General features: G+C 40.5%; 1 protein-coding gene and 1 long non-coding RNA gene across 2 annotated transcripts in view; one reads left to right on the top strand and one right to left on the bottom strand.

Moving 5' to 3' along the window:
- Positions 1–5554: 5554 nt before the first annotated feature.
- LOC126939851 (uncharacterized) lies at positions 5555–22492 on the bottom strand. The gene is made up of 3 exons (XR_007720471.1): positions 22246–22492; positions 21535–21621; positions 5555–5626 (listed from the first exon to the last, which is right to left on the bottom strand). It is a non-coding gene; the product is annotated as an uncharacterized LOC126939851 (long non-coding RNA).
- The window catches only part of MYOCD (myocardin), a 221284-nt gene continuing 217397 nt past the window's right edge, over positions 18753–22639 (top strand). Inside the window, exons 1-2 of the mRNA XM_050765608.1 lie at positions 18753–18772; positions 18901–19018. The gene's annotated coding sequence lies outside the window, so the exon portion shown is untranslated. The remainder of the gene's footprint in view (positions 18773–18900; positions 19019–22639) is intronic.

Raw genomic sequence — 22639 nt, 5'->3', positions numbered from 1 at the left:
CCTTTTAAGATTTTCTCCTTGTATATTGTTAATAGTTTGACTATGATGTATCGGTAAATGAATTTAATTTTGATACTTATAAGCAGTCCAAAGAGGGCTTCTTGAATATCTGACTTGTCTCATCAGTTTTGGAAATATCTCACTCACTTTCTCTCTAAATATTGGTTCTGTTTCTCTTCCTGCCTTTCTTCTTCTTAGATGTCAACAGTACATTTGACTTTTTCTTTTACTCTATTTAAAATACTTTTAATCCGATCATTCATTCCTAACAAGCATGCTATTTTTTTGTTCAGTAATTTTGTTCTCTTTTAAAGCCCCAAATATATTATTATAAACATTACTATTTCTCAAAATGTAAGTACTTGGCTTAAATTTTTATTCTTTTATCTGATTATCTTTTCTTTATACACTTCAAGATGTTTTCCTGACATCATTTTTCTTTTTTAAACGATATCATCTATACGTTTCCTAAGTGCAAGTCACTTGGTTTTAAACTCTATCTCTACAAATATCTTTATATTTACCTTCATTCTTGAAGGTAACTTTCTTGGCAACCAATTCTAGGTTGATCATTACTTTCTCTCATAATTTCGAAAATGTTATTGCATTGTCTTCTGGCTTTCATATTTGCTGGTGAAAAGGCTGTTATCATTTATTTATTTTTTTTCCATTCCTATATATGTGGTGATCTTTCTTACTGGCTTCCAACTTCTTTTTTCTGCATTTCAATTTTGCTCTGGTATATCTAGAAATTTGTTCCTTTTAATTTACTTGTTTTTTGGCATACTTTGTGCTTCTTGGGTTTTTTAGTTTATGGTTTAAAAGATAATAATTTCTAAAAAATTACAACTATTACCTCTTAAAATAGTGCCTTTCTTCTGTTCACTAGTCTCTTCTTTGGGTACCCAATAAAATGTACAATAGACTTTATTATTCCATAATTCATACTTCTTAACATCTATTACATGTTTTCCATCTCCCTGTTTCTCTGAACTGCATCTTTTTTCAGTTCTTATCTCCTATTCAATCTAACTTTGAATATTTTTGTTTCAACAATGATATTTTTCATTTCTAGACCTTTTGTTTCTTCAAACTGGCAAGTACAGTCTTACTTGTGGTTTACAAATATACACTGCTAAAATACATAAAGCACTGCATTTGATGGTCTCTTGTTGCATTCTCCTCTTTGTAATAGCATCTTTAATTTTTGGAACATTTGAGATATTCGTCTCTGTTTTGTATTTAACAGTTCCAATATTTGCAATACTTGTGGATCTAAGTATATTGTCTGTTGTTTCTGCCAAATGCCATTAATAGTAGCTTCACTTGTAATATGTTTGAAAATGTTATCTTTGATGTAAGCTTATTGCTTAATCTTAGTTTCTGGGAATCATTTGGGCCTCAGTTTGGGAAGGTTTTATCCTGAGTGAATTTACTTCTGCTTCTGCTGGTAGCCAGATGTAATTAACCTTGCTCATCTTCAGTTCTTTAGATGGTCTTTATTCATGAGTGAAACTACCTCGCTATGAGAACTTAGCACACCAAGAGCACTGCTGCTGTGGGCAACCAAATTCAAGCAATTATACTCTCCAAGATATTCACTGCTCTAGTCTGGGCTACCTACTAATTGGGAAACAATTTACTTATTTTCATAGCTTCCTTACCTCTTTTGACACAACTAGTATCTCAGAAGTTTTTTCTATTCATGACATTGTTTTTATGAATTGTCAGGGGAATTTCTGAAAGAATTCATCAAATTAAGCATATGTCTGAAGTTGAAATTTGTATTCTTTCTATAGTTATCACTTTTCTTATATTTGACCTTTTTTTTTCTAGAATTTTTCTTATTTGCATATTAGGTATATTGTATCTATCCTCTAAGCTTTCTTCTTCTTCTTCTTCTTCCTTCTTTCTTCTTTCTTCTCCTTCTTCTTTCTTTCTTCCTCCTCTTCCTTCTTCTTCTTCTTCTCCTTCTCCTTCTTCTTCCTCTTCCTCTTCCTTTTCTTTTTTGACTGAGTCTCGCTCTGTTGTCCAGGCTGGAGTGTAGTGGCGAGATCTCGGCTCATGCAACCTCTGCCTCCCGGGTTCAAGCAATTCTCTGCCTCCGTTTCCCTAGCAGCTGGGATTACAGGCGCCCACCACCATGCCCGGCTAATTTTTGTACTTTTAGTGGAGACGGGGTTTCACCATATTGGTCAGGCTGGTCTCGAACTCCTGCCCTCAGGTGATCTGCCTGCCTCAGCCTCCCAAAGCGCTGAGATTACAGGCATGAGCCACCGTGCCTGGCCTCCCCTAAACTTCTTCTATTCTCATTTATGGCTTTAATTTTTTTATGTTCCTTGTAAAATATTTATTTCATGTGATCTTACAGACCATCAAAACATTTTCTCAGCAGTAGCTAGTCTGTCAGTAGTTTGATTGCATTTAAAATTTATACATATTGTTTTCAGATCCAGATGCTACACTTTGTGCTCTCTCCATCTTTTTGAGAATTCTTACTATAATGCTATCTTACTGCAGAACCTTAGTCCATCATGCCCTTAATAATGGATATGATGATTAGTTTTCTTTTGGAAAACTAAAAAATTTTAAACATACTGGATATTTTTCAGAAATATTAGAAATATTTGAAAATCATGGATATGGTGATTACCTTTCTTTTTGACTGAAAATGACCATCACTGAGTTGTCACAGAGGTTTTCCTTTCGTTTTTTAATTTTATTTTTTTCAAGAGGGAGTGTCACTTTTGTCGCCCAGGCTAGAGTGCAATGGCACGACCTCATCTTACTGCAACCTCCGCCTCCTGGGTTCAAGCTATTCTCCTGCCTCAGGTTCCTGAGAAGTTGGGATTACAGGCGCCCACCACCACGCTGGGCTAATTTTTGTACTTTTAATAGAGACGGGGTTTCATGTTGGCCAGGCAGGTCTTGAACTCCTGACCTCAGGAGATCCACCTGCCTTGGCCTCCCAAAGTGCTGGGATTACAGGTTGAGCCACCGCGCCTGGCCAGAGGCTTTCCTTTCTGTAGTTCTTGCAAAAGGAAGCTGCAGCAAGTTGAACAAGCTTTGAACAGTGTACTTCAACCCCAAGATGTAGCTAATAGAACCAGCGTGTATACGGACCCATGAGAAAACAATACGAAGGCTCCCATCACCTTGTGATCTGTAATAGTGGCCTGTTTGTTGTTGTTGTTGTTTTGTTTTGTTTTTAAAATGAGCTAGACAATGGACTCTCTGTCTCAGGAAGTTGAACAAAATGTATAGAAGGATTGCAGTTGCCAAAAGAGGCTGAAGTCAGGAGGATATGGGCTAAAGTGAAGACCATAGATAGGAGAGTGATAAACCAAAGCCAGGAGCGAGATAGATGAAGTTAAGAGAGAGCAATACTGTTGAGTACACAGAGAAGCCACTGCTTATCCATTCCAGGTAAGCCCTAATAATCACCCCCTTTTAGCCATTATGGCGTCCTTTTCCTTGGTTTTGAACACATCTCAGTAAAACATTTTCTCCTGCTATTGAGCAGCTGGAACAAAATCATTGCCATAAAACTCAATAGGGTGTCGATCTCTGATACCCAAGGTCTCTAATGAACAGGGTACTGGACAGTAGCAATCTTTGTATATAAAATCTGGGGGAAAAAGAAAGTTTCTCTGATTGTTTACAATAACTATATAATCTTCCCTCCAACTTATCCCAAGTCTTTAATTCTCTGGAAAAAAAGAAGTATAGGTGCTGCTTATGATGAACAGGCTTTAGTGTAGCCATATCATCCTTGCCTCTTGGAGTCCATGCCCTTATGTAATTCTCTCTCCTTGAGGGTAGACAAGACCCGTGACTTGCTTCTAAACAATGTGGCAAAGATAATGAATGATTAGGTGGTATTACATGCAATAATAGGTGGTATCTCTCATGATTAGGTGGTATTATATGCAAAGGTGGTGGGATGTGATGGCCATTATTACATTACTTTATATAATACTTCACCCCAGTAGACTGAAACTAAAGTCTCTCCTTAGAGGCCTAATGAAGTAAGCGGCCAAGTTGGAGAAGCCTAATTGGCAAGAAGCTGTGGGTGTGCTCTAGGATCTGCTGTCAGCGTCTAAGTTCTCAGAGCAATCTTCAGTCAACAGCTAGCAAAAAACCATGGCCCTCAGTCATGCAGCCACAGGAGATTAATTCTGCCAACATCCTGAATAAGCTTGGAAGTAGATTCTTCCCTAGTTGAGCCATCGAATGAAAATATAACCTGAACAACACTTTGGTTACAGCCTAGTGACTCTGAAGAAATCACTCAGCTAGGCTATACTCAGTTTCCTAACTATGAAATAAATGTGTACTGTTTTACGCCACTGTGTTTCTGGTCATTTGATATGCAGCAATAGAAAACTTATGCACTGTCAAAGCAAGGGATGTAAGAAAGTACAAAACCGGCCAGGCATAGTGGCTCACGCCTCTAATCCCAGCACTTTGGGAGGCTGAGGTGGGCGGATCATGAGATCAAGAGATGGAGACCATCCTGGTCAACATGGTGAAACCCCATCTCTACTACACACACACATACAAAATTAGCTGGGTGTGGTGGTGTGCTCCTGTAGTGCCAGCTACTAGGGAGGCTGAGGCAGGAGAATCACTTGAACCCAGGAGGCAGAGGTTGCAGTAAGCCGAGATCACGCCACTGCACTCCAGCCTGGCGACAGAGTGAGACTGCATCTCAACCAAAAAAAAAAAAAAAAAAAAGAAAGAAAAAAGAAAAGAAAGAAAGTACAAAACCAGAAGGCTAACTGTGCCCTTGCCTTACCCTTTTCAGTGTGGCATGACACAGGCAGAGCAATGCCACGTGTTGTTTCTCGACCTGGGTTACTACATTATTTTACGATCTATCCCTCCTTAGGCATTTGCAAGACTCCAGTGTACCACGAGAAAATTGTATCAGGGTATGATTAAGTGTGTTTATTCACCAAGGTAAAGTGGCTGTGGAAATTGTTGAATTATACTTGAGCAGAACTTTTACCAGTTTAAATATGTGTTTACCCCCATTACCTCACTTGATACTCATTATAATCCTGCACGATGTGTAAGTATTCTGTTGAAGTTGAGATATTAAGTCGTTTGCTCAAGTTTCCCAGCGAGTAGTGGCACAGCCAGAAGTGGATCTAAGTCTTCTAAAACCAAGGCCAGTTTTCTCCTTTATGTGAAAACCACCTCTTAGCGAGAAGGCCTTACCTGAACCTCCAAAATAATGTTTAACGATGACAATATAGTCTCAGTTCTTTCAAAAGTAGAAGAAAATTAGAAAATGGAGATCAGCACTTCCTGCAAAATTGTGGAAGTCATCTGGTATACAGTAGGCTTAATGAAAGAATGTAGATGTATCATATGTGATGGAATTTCTCGGTCATCATCGAAGAACATTAACAGTGGACACATGTACCCTCACGCATGTGTCCTTGTGTCAAGTGTTGAATTTATACTGACTAATGTACTCAAAGGAAAACTTCAAATACAGACATTATTTGTACTCAGAGGTGAGAGGTCAAAAAATCAAAAGTCTACTTACTGTAGGCTTTGGATAGAATGATGAAGTCTTGCTTATCTTTGGAGGAAGATAATTATCCCCTTTGACATTCTGAAAAAAAAGTTTGTGTAACTTAAAAGTCTTGGAAGTTTGGTATAAGAATGAGCATGTCCAAAAATACTGTTCTGTTACTTGAAAAGTGATTGTCAGCTATGTGCGGTGGCTCATGCCTGTAATCCCAGCACTGTGGGAGGCCGAGGCAGGCGGATCATGAGGTTAGGGGTTTGAGGCCAGCCTGGCCAACATGGTGACAGCCTGTCTCTACTAAAGATACAAAAAATTAGCCAGGCATGGTGAAAGACACCTGTAATCTCAGCTACTCAGGAGCCTGAGGCAGGAGAATCGCTTGAACCTGGAAGGCGGAGGTTTCAGTGAGCCAAGATCGCACCATCGCACTCCAGCCTGGGCAACACCGGGCAACAGGGTGAGACTCCATCTCAAAAAAAAGAAAAAAAAGAAAAGTGATTGTCAGATGAAAATAAAGGCAAAAAGGATGAGTAAGAACTTACTCTCACTTCCAACTAGTCAAAGAAGTCTTCCAGAATCAATAAGACTTCTTACTTTACAGTAAATGCTAGTTTACATGGTAATATTAACATAGGATTCCTGATCCAAATCAGTTTTCCAAACAAGATTTTAATAATTGTATTTGATGACTACAAATGTGCTCTGCGTTCGGTAGGAAATGCAATGGTTTCAACCCATTTTCTAGGTGCAAGTATATGGTGATAAATCGTAGACAAAGACGGCAGCCAGAGATATGATGAGTCAGATTCTGCCAACAACCTGAGTAAGCTTGGAAGCAGATTTCTTCCCTAGTTGAGGGAAGGACAGCCTGACCAACACCTTGGTTATAACCTAGTGACTCTGAACAAAGCTTTCTACTTTGAAAGCAGAGAGAGCGTTGGATCATGTATGGAATTTGAGAGAAATAGGAAGAGTCAGGGTTAACTAGATAATTTTTTAGCTTAAGCAACTAGAAAATGGAGTGCATAGGAATTCAGTTTGGGACATACCGAATTTGAGATATTTATCAGACATTCATGTGAAGAAGTTGAATAGATAGTTGGGCAAACAAATGTGGAGTTCAAGAAAGAGATCTGGCTGCAGCTCTAATTTTGTTAACCAAATAATTTCTCCAAGGGATTGAATGAGGCAGAGAAGAAATGAGGACCAAACATTAAGCCCCAGGAAACACTGAAATTAAAAGGTGAGGCAGAAGTAAAACAGAGGAGATGGCTGAGATGACTGACTCAATATATTATCAGTGAGGTGAAAGGCAAGCTAAGAAAGTGTTTGGTGTTTTGGAAACCAGGTGAAAATGTGTCAAAGAAGGAAGGAATGATCAGTTGAAAATATTGTTGATACGGCCAAAAAAAAAAAAAAAAAAAGTGAGAACTTAATAATTGACATTGGATTTAGCAACATAGAGTTTGCTGACAACTTTGGTAAGAGGAGTAGTTTGGGTAAAGTTTAATTAGAATGAATTTAAAAGACAATGAGAGGAAACAAATTGGAGACCATTAGGATTACATAACTTTGTTGCTGCTGTCATTACAAAAAGAGTTTTGCTGCAAAAAAAAGAACAAATAAATCTTATAATAATCAATGAGTGAGGTAAGGCCAAGAGAGAGGACTTTTGGTTTTATTTTTAAGAAACAGTGGCATGTTACTTGACTGATAGGAATAATACGGTACAGAACTAAAAATGGGTGAGAGGAGTTAACTGTTGAATGAGGTTCCCCGTGTGAGCAAGGGGTCAGGAGCCTGGTGCCTTAGTACAGCTGTTGGCCTTAGATGGGAGTGTGGATGGTTTTTGCGTAAGACCACACAGAGAGACAGAACATGTGAGTGCAGACACCGGCAGGTGTGTAGAGACGTTGTGGTGGACATCTGTGGAGCTTCTCTGCTGATGGCTCTGAAGATCTCAGTGAAGTAAGAAGTCATATGTCTAACTAAGGATAAGAATGGGGAAGGAGGTACTGGAGGTTTGAGCAGAGAGGATAGGGAGTTAAACTGTCGCTCGGGAGACTGGAAGATAATTGTCTAAGCAAGTATGTGCAATTGCAGACAGCACTAAGGTCCACTTGAGGGGGATAATAATGAACTTAAATTGAGGCCAGTGTGTTTGTACGAATTTTTCCACCTACATTCAACTTGTGTATAGCAGCAGGAGAGGCAGAAAGTTGAATTTAACCAATGTTCTGCTTTTGCTAAGTGAGAATTGTAAAGTTAGGGAAGGACAAAGGAATTGGGGGTTTGTCCAAGGGAACAATAATTATTGACCATGGAATTTCATCTGGGTAAGAAGGAAGTAGAACATCAAAATGTGAAAAACATTGAAAAATGCTTTTTAAATTGAAGGTCCTAGTGAAGTTGAAAAATTTCAGGGTCAGGATACCAGGTGCTCTGAGTAGATAGGTCAGAATGAGATGTAAGAGATGACGGTAGAAAGGGCTTCGAGTTATTGATAGAAGGTCTCGGTTACGGGCAGCTGAGGTGTGCATGGTCATATTGGTCATATGATCATGATCTAATCACTTTATTATCTTGGGATTTTCTTTTATCCTTATGATTATTTCAGTCCTTTTCTATGTGTTAGTAATGAAGTATTCAGCAATGTCAATTTTATTTCTTTCTACTAAATTTATTGTATATTTATACAATTTGGGCCCTCAATTTATCCTCTCCAATTCAGTTTTCTATTTTATTCTCTTTTTTAACCATCTCCTTTTCAATGTCTTATATCATTGAATTTATGCTATTCTTTTTTTTTCTTTTTCTTCTTCTTTTTTTTTTTTTTGAGACAGAGTCTCACTCTGTTGCCCAGGCTGGAGTACAATTGCGTGACCTTGGCTCACTGCAACCTCCGCCTCCCTGGTTCAAATGATTATCCTGCCTCAGCCTCCCGAGTAGCTGAGATTACAGGCACATACCACCACACCACCATACAAAAATACAAAATAATTTTTGTATTTTTAGTAGAGACAGGGTTTCACCATGTTGGCCAGGCTGGTCTCAAACTCCTAATCTCAGGCGATCCACCACCTCGGCCTCCCAAAGTGCTGGGATTACAGAAGTGTGCCACCACACTGGCCAGAATTTGTATTATTCTTACACTGCTTCTAGAGCTTTCATAATTCGCGTGGATGCTTTTTAAAATGAGACATAATCTGCATACAGTGATGCATACAATTTCGATCTGTTTTGACAAATTACACCTTTCTCTCTCTCTCTCTCTTTTTTTTTTTTTAAAGATGGGGTTTCTTTCTGTCGCCTAGGCTGGAGTGCAGTGGTGCGATCTCACACCTGTGTAACTCTCTCATCAAGTTAGAGAATACTTAGTTTATCCTAGAAATTCCTTGTGCCCCTCCCAGTTATTCACCATCAGAAGCAAACACTATCACCACAGGTTAGTTTTGTCCATTCTAGAATTTCATGTAAATGAAATAACATAGCACATATTCTTTGGTTTCTGACTTTTCACCCAGAATAATGTTTCTGAGATTCATCCCGACTGTTAGATAAAGCAGTAGTTCATTCCTTCTTACAATTGAGTAATATTCCATTGTACAATGTATCTGTTCTTCAGTTGATGCTGATGAGTATTTCAGTTTGGGATTATTAAGAATATGCTATGAATATCTTTGTACAACTCTTTTTGGGAACACATGTTTTCATTTCTTTTGATAAATACCTAGAAGTAGAATTGTAGGTCATAGGATAAAGGTATGCTTTTAAGAAACTTCCAAACAATTTTCAAAGTGATTGCACAATTTTACTTGCCTACCAGTAACGCATGAGAGTCTCCGTTACTTTGAATCCTCTCCAGTATTTGATCTGATGTGATCAATCATCATTTTCTTTTTCTTTTTTTGGTCTTTTTTTTTTTTTTTTTTTTTTTTTTTTAGTTACAGGGTCTTGCTCTGTCACCCAGGTTGGAGAGCAGTAGTGCAATTATATCTTACTGCAGCCTAGAATTCCTGGCCTCAATCCATCTTCCCACAGAGTTAGTGCTATAGGTCACACCACCACAACCACACCTGGCTAACTTCAAAAAAAGGTTTGTGGAGACAGGGTCTTGCTATGTTGGCCAGGCTGGTCTCAAACTCTTGCCCTCAAGCAATCCTCCCACATCAGCCTCCAAAAGTGCTGGGATTGCAGGCATGAGCCACCATGCTCAGCCCAATTATTTTCATTTTAACCACTCTAATGGTGTGCAGTAAAACCTTTTTGTGGTTTTAATTTGCATTTCCCAAATCACCGATGCTGATGAGGGAAACTTTCTTACACGTTTTTGTCCATTCTCCTGTCTTCTTTCGTGCACTCTCTCTTCAAATCTTTGCTTATTTTTATTAGGTCATTTTTCTTCTATTATTGAGTTATAAAAGTTTTCATATATTGTGGATACGGGCCCTTCACAAGATATATGTGTTGTGAATATTTTCTGCCAGTCTGTGGTGTGCCCATTAATTTTCTTGATGGTTTTTTTAATGACAAAGTTTTAAATTTTGATGAACTTCCATCTATCATCTTGTTAATGATAACTGGTTTTTTTTTTTTTTTTGTGGCTTCTCTAAGAAATCTTTGTATCTCTAAGGTGAGAAGATTTTTTTGCCTTATGATTTCTTCTAGAAGTTTTATAGTTCCAGTTTTTACATGTAGCTTGTGGCCTATGTCAAATTAATTTGTGACTTGTTGTGAGATAGAGATTGACCTTCTTTTTACCATATTGGATTCCAGTTGTTCCAATATCATTTGTTGCAGAGATTTTCCTTTCCATTGAATTGCTTTTACATTTTTTCAAAAATCATTTGTGTGTAATTGGGTCTATCTGTGGGCTCTCTATTCTGTTCCAATGATAACTTGTCCATTTTTGTTGTTGTTAATACAACACAGTTCTGATTATAGTCATTAATATTAAGTTTTGGCCAGGCATGGTGGCTCACGCCTGTAATCGCAGCACTTTGGGAGGCTGAGGCAGGTGGATCACCTGATGTCAGGAGTTCGAGACCAGCCTGGCCAACATGATGAAACCCCGTCCCTACTAAAAATACAAAAAATTAGCCAGGCATGGTGGTGGGCACCTGTAATTCCAGCTACTCGGGAGGCTGAGGCAGGAGAATCACTGGAACCCCGGAGGCAGAGGTTGCAGTGAGCTAAGATTGTGCCTCTGCACTCCAGCCTGGACAACAAGAGCAAAAAAAAAAAAAAAAAAAAGTAAGTCTTGAAGTTAGGTGGAATAAGTGCTCCAACTGTGGTTTTTGTTTGTTTGTTTGTTTGTTTTTTCCACAGTTGTTTTAGGCCCCTTTGGCATGCCCATATAAATTTCAAAATTGTCTTGTCAATTTCTACAAAAAAGAATTCTGCTAGGTTCAATTAATTAGGTTTGGGGCAATTGTTATGTTAATAATATTGAGTTTGCAATCCATGAACACAGCGTATCGTTTGTGTTGCTTAGGTTAAATGTAATGTCTCAGCAATAACTTGGGTTTTTTTAGATAGCAATCTAAAGTATCTTTGTTCATTTTATCTCTAGGTATTTGATATTTGGGGATGTTTTGTAATTGGTTGTATGAGGCCATTTTTGCATTGCTATTAAAAAATACCCGAGGCTGGGTCATTTGTGAAGAAAAGATGTTTCATTGGCTATTGTTTCTGCAGGCTGTACAGGCTGTACCAGCATCTGCTCCTGGTGAGGCCTCAAGAAGCTTCCAATCATAACAGAAGGTGATGGGGAGCCAGTGTGTCATGTGGAGATTGAGAACGAGACAGATGAAGTGATATACTTTCAAACAATCATGTCTCTTGTGAACTCACAAGAGCACACTCATTACCATAGGGAGGGCACCAAGTCACTCGTGAGGGACCCGCCCCCATGACCCAAACATCTCTCACCAGGCTCCACCTTCAACGTTAAGTATTATGTTTCAGCCAGGTGCAGTGGCTCAGGCCTGTAATCCCAGCACTTTGGGAGGCCAAGACGGGTGGATCACGAGGTCAGTAGATCGAGACCATCCTGGCTAACACTGTGAAACCCCATCTCTACTAAAAAAAATACAAAAAATTAGCCGGACGTGGAGGCAAGCGCCTGTAGTCCCAGCTACTCGGGAGGCTGAGCCAGGAGAATGGCGTGAACCCGGGAGGCGGAGTTTGCAGTGAGCCGAGATCACACCACTGCACTCCAGTCTGGGCAACAAAGCGAGACTCCATCTCAAAAAAAAAAAAAAAAAAATTAGCCAGGTGTGGTGGTGTGTGCCTGTAATCCCAGCTACAATGGAGACTGAGGCAGGAGAATTGCTTGAACCCAGGAGGTGGAGGCTTGCAATGAGCCAAGATCACGCCACTGCACTCCAGCCTGGGCAACTGAACAAGACTCCGTCTCAAAAAAAGAAAAAAAAAAAAAATGGATTACGTTTCAAAATGAGACTTGGAGAGGATACATATCCAAACCATATCAATGGTATTTTAGTATATTTAAAAAATTCTGAATAGTTGTAAATTTATAGAAAAGTCGCAAAGGTTCTCGTATACCCCTCATCCAATTTCCCTTATTGCTAATGTCCTACATTATCATGGTGTATTTGCAACAAGCAAGAAAGCAACAGTGGTACATTACTGAAAACTAAACTACACTTTATTCTGGTTTCACTATTTTTTTCCCACTAATGTCTTTTTTTCTGCTCCAGGATACCACATGACATTTTGTCATTGTGTCTCTCCTCTCTCCTCTTATCTCTGACAATTTCTCAATCTTTCCATTATTTTTTTAAATGTCATTGACAGTTTTGATGAGTCCTGGTCAGGTATGTTGTAAAATTTTCCTCAATTTTCTCACAGTTAGACTAGGATTATGGACTTTGGGGAAGGCTGCTATAGAGGGGAAGTGCCTTTCCCATCATAGGGTATCAGAAATTCATGCTACCAACTAACGACATTAACATTCAGCCTCTGGATGAGGCAGTGTTTGTCGCGTCTCTCCACTGCGGAGTCACATTCTTCATCCCTATTCATATGCTACTCTTTGGAAGCCTGTCACCTCCTGGAGAAAGCAATATTTACATCAATTATTTGTCGGCTGGGCACGGTGGCTCACACCTGTAATCCCAGTCCTTTGGGAGGCCGAGGCAGGTGGATCACCTGAGGTTGGGAGTTTGAGACCAACCTGACCAACATGGAGAAGCCCCATCTTTACCAAAAATACAAAATTAGCCCGGCATGGTGGCACATGCCTGTAATCCCAGCTACTCGGGAGGCTGAGGCAGGAGAATCACTTGAACTCAGGAGGCGGAGGTTGTGGTGAGCTGAGATTGCGCCATTACACTCCAACCTGGGCAACAAGAGCGAAACTCTGTCTCAAAAATAAATAAATAAATAAATAAATAAATAATTTGTTATTCTTCTGTAAGGGAAGATTTGTCTTTATTTATTTACTTACATATTTAGATCAGTACAGACTTAACGGATTTTTATTTTGCATTTGGGGTTATAATAATATGCTACATTATTTATTTTGTTGCTCAGCGCGTTCCAGCTTCAGTCATTGGGAGCTCTTTCAGGTTGGCCCATAAGTCTCTCTGACATGCATGTCCCCCATCAGTTTGATTTTTGAGCATTTTCTTACTTTCTCACCCTACAAGATAATCCAGGCTCATTTTTGTAAGCTTCTTGCACCAGTCCTGGAACCAGCCATTTCCCCGAGGAGCCCTGGTTTCTTGATTGGAGAATAGTAACTGAGGTCAGGGCACTTGATAGGCTTATTGTTACACAGGTGTTACTGTTTCTAGGCTCTCCCAGTGGACAGACCTGCCTGCGTATACACATGTACCATAAGGAGTTCTACATGCATTCATTTTATATACATATATATATAGCTAAACCTGATTTCATGCTGATTCTCATCCAGGACAAATTACTTCATCCTAGCTTCCTACCTTTGCTTTTCTATAACTCTCCTCTTGAATAGCAAGAAAACTGGCTACTGTCCTCTACCATCCACTTACTTATTTACTTGTCAAACCTGCTATGCATGGAACACAGTTCTGGAACTGTTAACCAGTAATCCCACAAGAAACAACATTACCAACTAGAGTACATTGTACAGATACAGCTGCTTTTGTGTTTAGCCTTCCAGTTTTCAGTCAAAATGCTGTTTTCCGAAGTTACTTAGTTCAGTCCTCCCTGTCCCCCACCCATATCCTGCAGTGAGGTTGTGTCATATATTGTAACACAGATTCTTCTATCACATTCTACATTCTATTCTAGGGTCCCCTAACATCCTGTGGCTTTTTTTTTTTTTTTACTTTGCATACATTGAAATTCACATTTTGTGCTATAAAGTTTCATGGGTCTTGACAAGTGCAGAGAGTCATTAATCCTCTCCTACTTTGCCACACACAATGGTTCTATCACCCTAAAAATTCCCTTCTGCAACCTCTTTGTAACCAACTACTCCTCCTTCCCCAAGCCCTGACAATTACTGATATAGTGTTTTCTATTCTATAGCTTTGCCTTTTCCAGAACATCATATGAATGAAATCATATAATATGTAGCTTTTTTTAGTCTGGCTTGTTTCCCTTTCACACGCACCAAGGAAGTAGACACATTTTTGAATGCATCATATTTTTATGGATGAGTAGCCATGCAGGAGGATTAAATAAATTAACAGACTTTGTTTAAAAAAAAGTGTTATATGCATATAAAGTCCAGTCACTTGCTGCAGTGCTCTGGCTGGCAGCTAAGCAGAGCAGAGTAAAACAGCTGGGACTATTGGGCAAATATGTGGATGGTAGAAAAAAATCACTACCACTTAGTAGCTCTGTTATCTTTGCTAATTCTCGCCCACTCACTAAACAATTATGGAAGAGTTTGTTAGAGGACAATGAGCTTTCTTTGGGCATCAATGCGGTCTGTTTTGCAATAGCATTCAATCGGTTCCTTACTTGCTGCTTTCTCGCTTCTGGGAAAATGTGGCCACAGAACTTAGTTTCCTCTTGCATCTGTCTCCGTTGTTTTTCATGGATGTTGCCCACCATCCTACTCCACAAGTGTCTCCAGCTAATGCCCGGCCCCTTGCACCAGTCATGCCCTCTTGCTTCTCAGCTCCACACCCATCCTTCTGCAACCTACGCCCTCATCTGCTGACTTCTTATGTTCTGCCAATAGGTGGTGCTAGAGAGAGAATGGTCTCCTACTTTACTAATTTAGTGTTGCTCAGATAGAGGCAGGTGCCTGTAACCGCCGGGCTTTTCTGAAGCTTCCAGAACCTTCTATATCCTGTAGAGCCGCCATCAGCAGTGGCTATGCCCCTTCCTCAGAGATCTGAGCACCACTGCCTCAACAACTTGCATCTTTTTCCTTATGTTGCATCAGCTCAGAGGTAGAAGCAAATTACATATCTAATTCCTGAGACAGAAGAAATGACAGGGCCAATAATTTATAAATGATGTAGGGATGCATGCACGTATATACAAATTAATATATGCATATTTATTTTCTTATAGTTTGCCCTGTTTTCCAAGAAGGAAATTGAGGTAGTTTATAAGGATACTCATTTATCATATACTGCTTAATAGTATATAATTTTATTTGTGGAGATGACAGAGTTTGATTATTAAAGGAAACCGAATAACCAAACTTCCTCAGTATTCCTTTTGCGCATCCAGTCTTCCAACACCTGAGGAATTATTCTTGTATTAAATCCTGCTTGTTCGAAATTCCCGATGTCATTTCTGCTTCCCTCACTGTATTCTGACTGACAAAACCAGTTAAAAGTCCAGTCTTCCCACCCCATTCTTGTGGCATCTTATTCCTTTAGAAGATTTCTCATTCAGGCCAGGTGCGTGGGCTCACACCTGTAATCTCAGCACTTTGGAAGGCCAAGACAAGAGGATCATCTGAGCTCAGGAGTTCAAGACCAACCTGGCCAACGTGGTGAAACCCCATCTCTACCAAAAATACAAAAATTAGCTGGGCGTGGTGGTGTGTGCCTGTCATCCCAGCTACTCTGGAGGCTGAGGCAGGAGAATCACCTGAACTCGGGAGGTAGAGGTTGCAGTGAGCCGAGACTGCGCCATTGCACTCCAGCCTGGGCAACAAGAGCTAGACTCTGTCTCAAAAATAAAATAAAATAAAATAAGAAGATATCTCATTCAACACTTCACATGATTCTCTTTTTTGAAGAAAACCTCATGTAGATGTCAAGACATTTTATAAAGACTTTAATATCTATACTTTACAATAGGGGGAGCATGTTTACTGCTCTCAGGGACATCCCACAAATGGAAGGTGGTGCTTTTATTATTCTGAGATGAAGTTTCAGTTTCCTTTAATAACCAAACTCTGTCATTTCCACAAATAAAATTATATACTATTAAGCAGTATATGATAAATGAGTATCCTTGTAAACTACCTCAATTTCCTTCTGTGGAAACAGGACAAACTATAAGAAAATAAATAGACATATATTAATTTGTGCACACCTGCATGCATACCTACATCGTTTATAAATTATTGGCTCCGCCATTTCTTCTGTCCCAGGAGTTAAGAGATGTAATTTGGTTTTTTACACATGTAAAACCAGCAAATAAACAAAAGAAAATTGAAAACAATAGTAACGGGGAGAGTATTTACATTTTCAGCTACTCCGTTCCCCAGGGTGTGTGGGGTCTAGAGCTCCAGGTTATCACCATTTTACACATGAGGCTTAAACAACAGATTCAAAGAAATTGGTGACTTGCCTCGATTATCCAGCTAGTGAGTGGCAGCTCAGCCGGCTTCACTCTCCATGACTGTATGCACCATTTTCCTAAAGTTTTTATTTTTATTTTTATTTTTATTTTTTTTTTGAGACGGAGTCTCGCTCTGTCGCCCAGGCTGGAGTGCAGTGGCCGGATCTCAGCTCACTGCAAGCTCCGCCTCCCGGGTTCACGCCATTCTCCTGCCTCAGCCTCCGGAGTAGCTGGGACTACAGGCGCCCACAACCGCGCCCGGCTAATTTTTTGTATTTTTAGTAGAGACGGGGTTTCACCGTGGTCTCGATCTCCTGACCTTGTGATCCGCCCGCCTCGGCCTCCCAAAGTGCTGGGATTACAGGCGTGAGCCACCGCACCCGGCCATTTTCCTAAAGTTTAACGGTCCTCTGCCCCCTACCTCCCAGGTCCCCGAGGGTATGCAGTATCTTTGAAAGAATACAGCCGTCCCTGTCAACCTGGATGGAGAGTTCAGCCCCTGGCTTGGGAAGTTAGGCCTCTGACCATGAGTTTTACTCTCCCTCCTTTAACTTTTCCCTCCCGTGAAGAAGAAAGTTATTTTCAAACCTCCATCTGTTTTGTGTTTAATGTGCAGAAAGGTTGCACATTTTCAGGGACCTTGTTCATAAGCAGTAGATCGTACAACAGTTTATTACACAAGTGGAGGTTTTTATGGCTGGCCTTTGTTGAGTTGCCAACTGGGAGAAAGAACATAAAGTGCTTAGTAGTCCCTATCAGGAAAAATGAGAAAGCGTTCAATACCAGTCAAATCGTCAAGCATTGGAAAGCTGGTAATCAAATCCAGAAATCCCTGGAATACGGTTGATGAGGAGGGTTTTCTCATCATAGTTTTACATCCATAATCATTTTCCAAGTCCCTGTGTCACAGGCAGTGTCTCAAAGCCTTATGTAAGAAGTGCCTCAATGGTGGAATAAACGTTTGACCTAGAAAGATTCATGTTCACTTTGAAATCTGGCCCTGGTCAATGCAGGGCATGAAACTGGAACCCCAGGAAGAGCTTTATATATTTTTAATCACATTATAATGTTGAGGACATCAGCTACGTAGAAACTTGCTTAAGACTTACTAGGCTTCTTTCCGTACCCAGGCCATATTCTCTGTACTCCTAGGAGGGAATGTAATTTACTAGTGGTTTGTCCCCAGCCATGGGGCAGCGGGTAGAAAACTCCACAAAGCATCCTAGTAAACATTGCATCAGAACCATTCCAATTGTAACCAGCCAACGCCAATGGCAATGGATCACTCTTGCAGCTTCCTTTTTCAATGTTCCCAAAAGCTCAGACCATCACAGAAGCTGCCCAATAAAAGTCGGTAGAGAAACATTCCAGTCTTCTAGCAGTTCTCAGCCCAGGCTGAACATCAGAGTCCCTGGGGGATTCCCATCCCAGCCTAATTAAATAAAATCTCTTGGAGTGGGCGAGGACATTGGTACATTCTCCAGGTGACCCTAATACGCTGCCTGGATGGAAATCACGGGTCTAGTCTAGCTACCTAATTTTACGGGTGGAGGAAATTGAGCCTGGAGAAGTTACTGTCCACAATACTTGATTCACACTGCCTTGGTTCTTTCCCAGGGAGGTGTTTTCTCACAATCACTCTGTAACTCCATAACTTCCTGTCTCACATCTCCTAACCCTGTGTTTATAAAAGCGATACCTTCAAACCTAACCCAGTCCGCTTTTTGCTTGTGCACAAATACCGTGCAGTAGCTTGTAGAAGCAATATCAGCTGCTCCCGTGTTCCCGAGGAATATGAAGAATAATGTCAGGACTGTGGAGAAAATGCAGCTAAAAACCCACTTTTTTCTCCAGATGGGTCATGGAGGAGGGAGTTAAGAAGTGGTCCTTAAACATTGAAGGAGATTCAACTTCATGTTCCTTATTAGTCCCTTATTAAATCGTTGTCTGTGTTTGAAAAAACAGTTGTGTTGTGTGTTTGAAAAAACAGTCCTACTTTATTCCTGATATAAATGTTAATGGTCTCCCCATCAATTCCCAAAATATTCTAAGATGGTTATTAAATTTTATGATCATCCTACTCTAGATGAATCCCACCAAAAGTGTCACACATGCTGTTATTGAAAGATCCTTCCTTTTTCAGGCTGAGAATCTCAAGCCTTTTTCCAACCCACAGGCCACGTTGTAATTGCTTTCTTCCTGGGAGTCTGATAAACAATGTTCTCAATCTGATAGACAGCTAATACCCGGGGGGACATTGGTCGGTAGCCTTGGACTTCTCAGCTTAATCGCCCTAGCTTTAATGCCACTTAAATCAGAATGTAAGCACTGAAAGAATTTCAGGAATCCGATGATATAAATTGTATTTTTAGAGCCGTGAATGACTTGAGCGAGTGAAACAGTGCAGTGGCTTAAGATAGTTCGCTTCAGTTTTCCCATGATTTATCGCAAGCAAGTTCACAGCAGGTTAAAATAATTGAATGCGGTGATAGCATACATACTGGCATGATTTTATGAGCCATCATTCATAACATATTTGTCCTGAAGCATAATTTCCATGATAGAACTCTGATTCACATGTAATTTTTTTGCAGCGACGACACAGTTGAAATAACTCTTTTGTGGAGGCTGGCTACATTTTCACAGCGTCTGGTTCCAAGCTAGATCTTCGGGAAAAGGGAACAAGGAAATGACTATTCCTCCAAATAAAATGTAAGTATATCCTGATAAAATGTTCACTTTTTTGGAGAATAAAGGGAAATGTTCTTTCCGGGAGAATTGTGACTCGGAGGTTATGCCTTGCGATCTCTACCTGTTCTCACTACTTCTTTTATTTTTCTTTTTCCTTCATTGTTTATTTTCCACTTTTCTCCTAATGTACTTTTTCTTCTACTTATTAGCTGTGTCCCCTGGGCAAGTAATTTTTCCACTCTGTAATCAAACACTATAATATGGGGATGATAAAAAGTAACTCCACAGGTCAGTGTGCAGAATAGAGATAATGAATGTGTGGGTACATATGGGCCCCCAAACTCAGCTGTGTAAGGAAAGCAACTTTCTTTTTATATTTTTATAACTCGATTTAGTTTCTATTTTGAGTCACTATTTGGCTTCATCATGGGGATGTAATCTCAGTCAAAGCAGGATGCACTCATCTAAACCTGAGAAGGATGTCGGATCCATGTAGCTTTCCACCTTCAGCCCTGCCTGCATGTTCCACCATTGCCCCGCCGGTTAGCCAGGCTGCAGGCAGGTGCTACACGCTAGGACTCCTTCCTGGGAACTCAACCATCATGTCAGGTTTCTTGGCTTCCCTGGCTCTCCTTCTCAAATTTGAAAAGTCTTGTCTGGTCTGCAGAAAAAGTTTCCCAGCTTTTCATTTAATCTTCCAAATCTTTGGTTTATGACCAGAACCTGCCATTTGAGACTCAAAAGCTAAAAATATGACTCCTCTGTTATCTTTGTTTCACTGGTTTTCCCTTCCCTGAAGTTTTACAGAAGGCCTAGCTGCCTAATGGGGAGAAACACAGGAAATACCATGGAAAACATATGGGCAAATATCTCCCAAGAATTTCCCACCACTTGTATGACGCACCAAGAGGAAGGCCTGACATACAGCAGGAAGCCAGCAAAGGTGACTGCACCTTTATATGAAAGTCCCAAGTCTGGTTCCATGTTTCCTGGCTCTGTGCCCTTGGACAAGTTGTCTAACCTTTCTGTGCCTCAGTTTCCCCACCTGCAACATGGAGATGATAATAGTACTTACCTCACAAGGTCATATGTGTATAAAGTTTTCAATGAATTAGTTATACTATCATTGTTTTTACCACTAGTACAAACTTCTGTCCTCTAAAGCCATTAGCTTAATACTATCGGCAACCATAATGGTGTTGATGCGGTTGGCATACACAGTGCATCCCACAGAGGAGAAGGTAAACATATCACAGGGAAAGAGGGAGCTACTGGTCCCAAGTATGAGACTGGGATGAGTTTCCTGGAAATGCGTCCTTCTGGGTAAAATCCGGGTATAACGATGCTAAGCGGTGAGTTAAGAAGCAATCAGCCAACCTCAGTCAAGGGAGTTCTCAGGTGCTAGCAAGGGGAGGCAGATTCTTGAGGATCTAGAGTCTGAATCAGAAGATGGATCCAAGCTTGTAACCCATAGGACAAGATGGAGTCAGAAGAAAGGGATGGGGAGCAAAGTGAGAGAAAGGCTGGCTAAGCCAGTGTGAGAAATGGATCTGGTTGACGATGGCCAGCAGTTATTGGAGAACAGAATACGTATGGGACCTCTCCTGAGATGTGAGGCCACTGAGCGGTTTTGCTGAGGGAGGTACCACTTCTGCGAGCAGGGACAATGAGAGGAAACTGTAGGAGAGAGAATGGTCCACCAGTCCCAAGTCAAATAAATCTTTTTCTCTGGCCCATCCAACTAATGAGCATGAGAATGAGAATGCGGGACCTCCACCCATGCACCTGCCTACCCTCCAGTCCCAGAGCCAGTTTGGTCTATGTTCTCCACTCACATTCTGCCAGGACAAATGAGCCCAAATGGGACAGTGGAAAGGGCATCACATGGGAAGTCAGGAGGCCTGAACTCCAGACCCAGTCAATGACCAACTAGCCTGAGACCTTAGACATATTCCTTCACCTCCCTGAACCTTAGGGCCCTCGATGAGGAGGTAACACCACATAAGAACAGAGCTCAGTGGGCATAGTTAGCGGTATAGGAGCCACAGGGCCATTAATATGAATTCTGTCTTGGCCATTTACCAGATGTAGGTCAACTAATTTAATCTAAGCTCCAGTGTCTTCATGTATAAAGATGGAGCTAATAGGACACCCTTCATATGATTAATTTGAAGACGAAATTCAAGAGTATCTGGGACATGTTTAGTACTGTTGTGAAACGCTATGTGTACTCAATTGATTGTTGCCAATATCACTATCACGATTATCAGTGGAACCCAGAGCTCTATTAGGTCAGGGGCAACTAAGATGGTTGAGTGGGAGAATTCAAGACTGCAGACCCTGCTTCCTTAGGAAGAGCAGAAGCATTTTCCTCTGTTTTGTTTATCCCTCTCTCTGTTTTTTTTTTTTTTTAACAAAATTAAGTATTTCTCACTGAATAATAATAATAACGTTATAAATCACTGGACTAGGCAAAGGGTTGGCAAACTTTTTTTTTTTTTTTTTTTGGTAAAGGACCAAATAGCAAATATTTTCACCTTTGCAGGCCACATGTGGTTGTCCATTGCATATTCTTCCGGTTTTATTAGAGTTCGGGTTGAGTTAGGCTTAGAGAATAACAGCATCTATTAGGGTAGAATAGTAACTATTAGGCAACTATTATAACACAAAACCCCTGTCTGTGTGTAACAGAAATCTCAGTGCCTAAACAATTAAATTGTATTTCTCACATCACAGTAAAGCATGAGTAGGGGGTTAGGGTGTCTATGCCACACAATCTTTTGGGGATCTAAAATCCTTCCTTCTAGTGGTTTCTTCATTTTCTAAGGCTCCGGAAACTTCTGGATGGAAGGAAAAAAGAGACGGGCCCACATTCAAGAACATTTTAAAAATGTAAAAGCTATTCTTAGCTCAGGGTCTGTACGATTATGCCCCGTCAGCTGCTTTTGGCCTGCAGGCCCTAGTTTGCCCACTCCTGGATTAGACCAACTCTCAGGTCCTTTCCGAAGATGAACCAAACTTCAATGTGAGCAGTCTCTTTCCTTCTCCGTCAAAGTAACCTGGCAGTGAACTCTATAACATCTCCCACTATCTTTCATGTGATAATATTTTTCGTATTTACAACAGTTGTCATATTAAGTGTTTTTGTTACGTTTTATGTGTAATGTTACACAGAGTTCCTTTGTGAACAGTTTTTATAAAGGTGGTGTATTAATTTTCAAGGCCTGCTGTGAGGCAGTATCACTAACCGGGTGGCTTAAAACAGCAGAAATTTGTTGCTTCACAGTCTGGAGGCCAGAAGGCTGCATTCAGTGTTTGAAGGGTTGATTCTTTCTGAGGGAGAATCTGATCCATGCCTTCCTCCAGCTTCTGGGGATGACCAGGACTCCTCGGCGCCCCTTGGCTTGCAGACGCACCACTCCGATCCTGCCTCCATCTTTACGCTGCGTTCTCCCTGTTGTCTCCGTCTTTACACAGGCCCTTGGATTGGGGCCCACACTGATGACGTCATCTTAACGTGGTTAAAACTCCCAAGACCCTATTTCCAAATAAAGTCACATGCACAGGTACTGGGCCTTAGAACTTCTGTCAGTCTCCTTGATGGACACAATTCAGCTTATAACAAGTGGTGAAAAGCCTATT

Source organism: Macaca thibetana, chromosome 16 (assembly GCF_024542745.1).
Source record: "Macaca thibetana thibetana isolate TM-01 chromosome 16, ASM2454274v1, whole genome shotgun sequence".
NCBI classification, from domain to species: domain Eukaryota; kingdom Metazoa; phylum Chordata; class Mammalia; order Primates; family Cercopithecidae; genus Macaca; species Macaca thibetana.
This window is presented reverse-complemented; position numbering and strand designations above follow the sequence as displayed.